The sequence below is a fragment of the Chrysemys picta genome, chromosome 8 (genome assembly GCF_011386835.1).
Source record: "Chrysemys picta bellii isolate R12L10 chromosome 8, ASM1138683v2, whole genome shotgun sequence".
NCBI classification, from domain to species: domain Eukaryota; kingdom Metazoa; phylum Chordata; order Testudines; family Emydidae; genus Chrysemys; species Chrysemys picta.
In genome coordinates, this window is record NC_088798.1 from 110,837,585 (window position 1) to 110,842,364 (window position 4,780).

The window sequence follows — 4,780 nt, forward strand, 5'->3', positions numbered from 1 at the left end:
AGTTGCTGTTCAGTTTCATTCTCTAAACTGAGTATATGGAGCTATTTCTACAGGTGCTTGGTTTGTCTGAATGGTTGGAATTTCTATGCACATTCCAGAAGATAAAGGTTTGAGAAGGGTAGAGTATCTTCACTTACATCTTATCTTGGCATTCTGTTGGACAGAGCCTGGGGAAGATTGTTGGAACAGAAACAAACCTGTTTTTGCGGTCTGGAGCTGTAAAGAACAGTTGCCCTACAGTAACTGTGGTTCTTCTGGAGATTGTCCATGCAGATCCCACTCTTGGTGCACATGTGCCCCATGCTCATGAGAACAGGTTTTTTTGGCTAGCAGTGTCTATTGGGGCTGCTCTCTGGGTGAGCTTGTGTCCTTCCAATCTAAGGGCATTAAGGGTGGAACTACTCCAACTGTCTCAGTTCCTTCATCATTATGGAATCTCATAGGAATAGGACTTTGAAATAGTGGGGAAGGAGGGTAGGCTCTAGAAGCCGAGTGGACAACACATCATGAACCAGTTACTGTAGGGTAAGGAATTGTTCTTCTTTGAGTGATTGTCCACACAGATTCCTCACGTGGTGACTAACAAGCAGGTGTTTGTTCTTAGGGGTGGGTTTGAGGACTCGGAGTCCTACTTGAATAGAGATTGCAGGATAGCCCTTCTAAAATGAGCATCCAAGCTGTAGGCCTGTAGGAAGGAACAGTCATTGGTAAATATGTAGCTCATCTCCACATTGCTGCTGTGTATATGTCAGTTAGGGAAGTATTCCCCAAGCAGCTGGGGCGCTGTGGCCACACACTCTGGCTGGGGCGGAGGGTCGGGAGCCACACCAGCAGCTCAGCCCTGCTCGGGCGGGGGATGCAAAACATGGCTCTTGGAAGCTGCGGCATGGTCCCCCTCCAGCTGCTATGCGCTCCAATGGGAGCTGCAGGGGCGGTGCCTGCGGATGGGGCAGTGTGCAGAGCCGCCGCATAGGAGCTGGAGAAGGGACGTGGCTCTGCTTCCGGGAGCTGCTTGAGGTAAGCGCTGCTCAGAGCCTGCACCGCCTGAGCCTCTCCCCAACCCCCTGCCCCAGCCCTGATCCCCCTCCTGCTCTCCATACCCCTCGATCCCAGCCCGGAGCACCCTCCTACACCCCAAACTCCTCATCTCCCAGCCCCACCCTAGAGCCCGCACCCCCAGCCGGATCCTGCACCCCTTCCTGCCCCAGCCCTGATCCCCCTCCTGCCCTGCAAACCCCTTGGTCTCAGCACAGAGCACCCTCCTACACCCCAAACTCCTCATCTCCAGCCCCACCCCAGAGCCCACACCCAACCCCAATTTTGTGAGCATTTGTGGCCCACCATACAATTTCTATTCCCCACTGTGGCCCTCAGGCCAAAGAGTTTGCCTACCCCTGCCCTAGAGGAATGTGTTCTAAAATGGTTGGGGCACTTGTCGTAGCTAAGTCATAACGTGTTCTTATGCAACCAGACACTCTTTTTGGATAACCTGTGACAACATAGAATAATGGTATAGGTTGCCCTGGGCATGTTATGAATGATCTTCTGTCTAGACAGAATGCTTTCACTGTATCAAATATGTGAAACTTCACTTCACCTGGGATGGAGTGAGGTTTAGGAAATCAAACAGGTGGTGAATGGGCTGGTTAACTGGAACTCTGAAATAACCTTCAACGGGAACTTTGGATGAGGTCGAAGAGTAACTCTGTCCTTTTGAAACACCATATCAGGGGGATCTGGCATAAGGGCCTGAATCTCCCCTAACCTCCTAACTGATGCAATGGCAGTGCATCACCATGGAACCTAAAACTGGTGCTTAGGCACCTACCTTCTTTTATCCATCCAGGCCTAAGAATTTGCGTTGACACATAGTAAAGGGAGTAAGCTCAGAAGCGAGGACCCTTCTCTTGGTACTAAGATCCCAGAAAGGACCATAGGCCCTCTCAAACTGGGAGGAAAACATGAGAGAGTCAGGAATTTTGTCATTGTAGGGAGGGAAAAATGCAGTGTGGCCCTGGGTAGGAGGGTGACTTGCCTAATGTTGCCGCTTAATGGACTCTTATTAAAGCTAATGGAAATTCCCAATTGCTTCAGGACTACCAACTAGTGCAATAGTGATTAATGTGTTGCTGTCAAGGGAGAAAGCTGGTGCTGAAATGCCAGATAGCAAACACGTTTCATATAGTTCTGCCAGCCCTTCTGGTTGAGGGTTTCCTGCTCTGGAGTAGAATGTTCTGAACATCAGCCGAATAGCATCATGTGGTGAACACCATCTCACTCTGGATGCTGCCACGTATAAAGATTCTTCTTCAAGTGCTTCCTCATGTCAATTCCATTCTAGGTATATGCACGCCCATGTGCCCAGTTGTCGGAGACTTTTGCCTTAGCGATATCCAGTGAAAACTGTAGGAGTTATAGAGCAGGCAAAAGCCAAAACTCTAAGTATGGAGGGCTTTCTGTCCCACTGCTAAAGAGGTTTTCCCACTAATGCAGGAGAGGGAAAACTACGGCCCGCGGGCTGGATCCGGCCTGTCAGGGCTTTCAATCTGGTCCATGGGATTGCCAGCCCCATAGCACAGTGGGGCTAAGGCAGGCTCCCTGCCTAGCCCCACACCACTCCTGGAAATGGCCGGCACCATGTCCCTGTGGCTCCCGGGCAGGGGAGAGGGAGGCAGGCAGGCACTTCCCCCTTCCTCGTCCCCCCTGGCAGCTCCCATTGGCTGGGAACAGGGAACCACGGCCAATGGGAGCTTCAGGAGTGGTGCCTGCAGGCAAGGGCAGCATGTGGTGGAGCCACCTGCCCAACGCCACCCCCAGGAGCCACTGCTTCGCATGTTGGCCACTTCTGGGAGCGGTGCAGGGTCAGGGCAGAAGGGATCTTGCCTTAGACCCGCTGCACGCCGCTGCCACCCCGGAGCTGCTTGAGGGAAGCAGCACCAGGCCAAAGCCTGCCCCCAACCTCCTGCCCTGAGCCCCCTCCTGCAATCTTGCAACCTCTGCTGCACCCCAATTCCCTGCCTTGAGCCCCTTCCTGCACACTGCACTCCCTCCTGCACCCAAACCCCCTGCCCCAGCTCTACATTCATGGCCCTGCATACAATTTCCCCACCCAGATGTGGCCCTTGGGCAAAAAAGTTTGCCTACCCCTTGATTGTACCTCTGTAAGCAAACCAAAGGACTGAAGCCATAACAGCCTCCTCCTGCCCATTGCAGTAGCCCTGGTATGCCCTGCAGTCTCATGTGACCAGTGCAGCCTGCAGCGATGTTTGAGCAATCAGCAGGCCTTAAGCTGTTTCAGCTCCTCAGGTAACTGATCAACAAAATTAGACAATGTCTCAATATGTAGAGTAGGATGTGATTGCTTGCTGAAAAGATTCAGTTCTTGGGCATTTTTCCCCTTGGGGTGACTTTGCTGTTTTGTTCTTTCCTGTACTCCTTGTACAAGAGAGCCAGCTGCAGGATGAGAATAACTGTTCAAATCCCTTTACAGGGACTTTACCTTCTGTCTGCTGTATTAGAAGTAATTGAGATGAAAGCAGGCCTATAGCAGAGGGATTTGGTGGGTTCCAGTAGACTGACGTTTGTTTGTTGGGATGCCTAATCTCCCTGCTGTTTAGTGAATGCAATATGTTTAAGAGCTTATGGAGTTCTTCTGGAAGAGCTTTCAGGGGAATGTTTAAGACTTCCACCATGTACTTCAAGTCTTGGAAAACCTTATGCAGCTGCAGTGACAGACAGGTGCATTTGCTGCTTCATCAAGAGAAGAGGATACTGCAGCTGGGGACTGGATACTCTCTTATAGAATATTCCAGTTTGCCTTTTTCTAAAAGATGCTCTGGGAATTATTTGGGGAAGTTTTATGGGCTGTGTTATGCAGGTCAGACTACACGATCACACTAGTCCCTGGTAATCTATGATTTTTTTTCCCTCTCTAGTAGGAGCAGCTGTATTGACTGAGGATGAATCCCTCCCTCATGGGTGAGGGAGACCTAAGCCTGGCTACAGTCAATGAAGCTGGCTTCCTGCAATAAAGCTGAATACCCCAGGGGGTAGGGCCAGGGCAGATACAGCTAGAAATAGTGCAGGGGGGGAAATAGGGTGTATGAAGGGGAATGATCGCTGTGAGGTCCTGATCTTTTCCTCGCTCCCCTCAGATTCTTCCTGGTATCTCCTCCTGACTCATACTGAGTTGCCCTGTAGGCAAATTGGGGACATCTGTGTTAGTCATGATTTCATATTGAGAGCCCAGTCTGGCATCATCAAAAATACTTAAAGGAGGGCCCACATTTATTCCAAGTGAAAATAAAGAACTGGTAATGCATCTGAGAACTAAGTACTCATTGGATGTGAAGCAAGGTATTTCAATTACATATGTAAGACTGATAGGGTATATCTATGCTGCACTTAAAAGCCCACAGGTGGCTCTGGCTAAGGGGCTGTTTAATTGCAGTATCACTGTTTAGGCCTAGGTTCTAGGATCTTGTAGGTGGGAATGTCCCACAGCTTGCCCAAGTTTGAAAATCCACACTGCAATTAACTAGCCCCTAAACTCTCCGCCAGTCAGGTGGCATAGGCCAGCCACAGGCACCTCATGCCCCTATAGACATAGATGAAGGGTTCATGTCCTGGCCTTGTCTCTACAGGGTGACAGCAGCAGCTCAAATCTACTTTAGGGACATTATGCTGACATGGCTGTAGAAAGGCTAAAACAGGTGATGTTCCTGGAGGATCCTAGGGTTGGGTTTAGTGCAGGCAGATTTTTGCACAAGTAAAAACACAA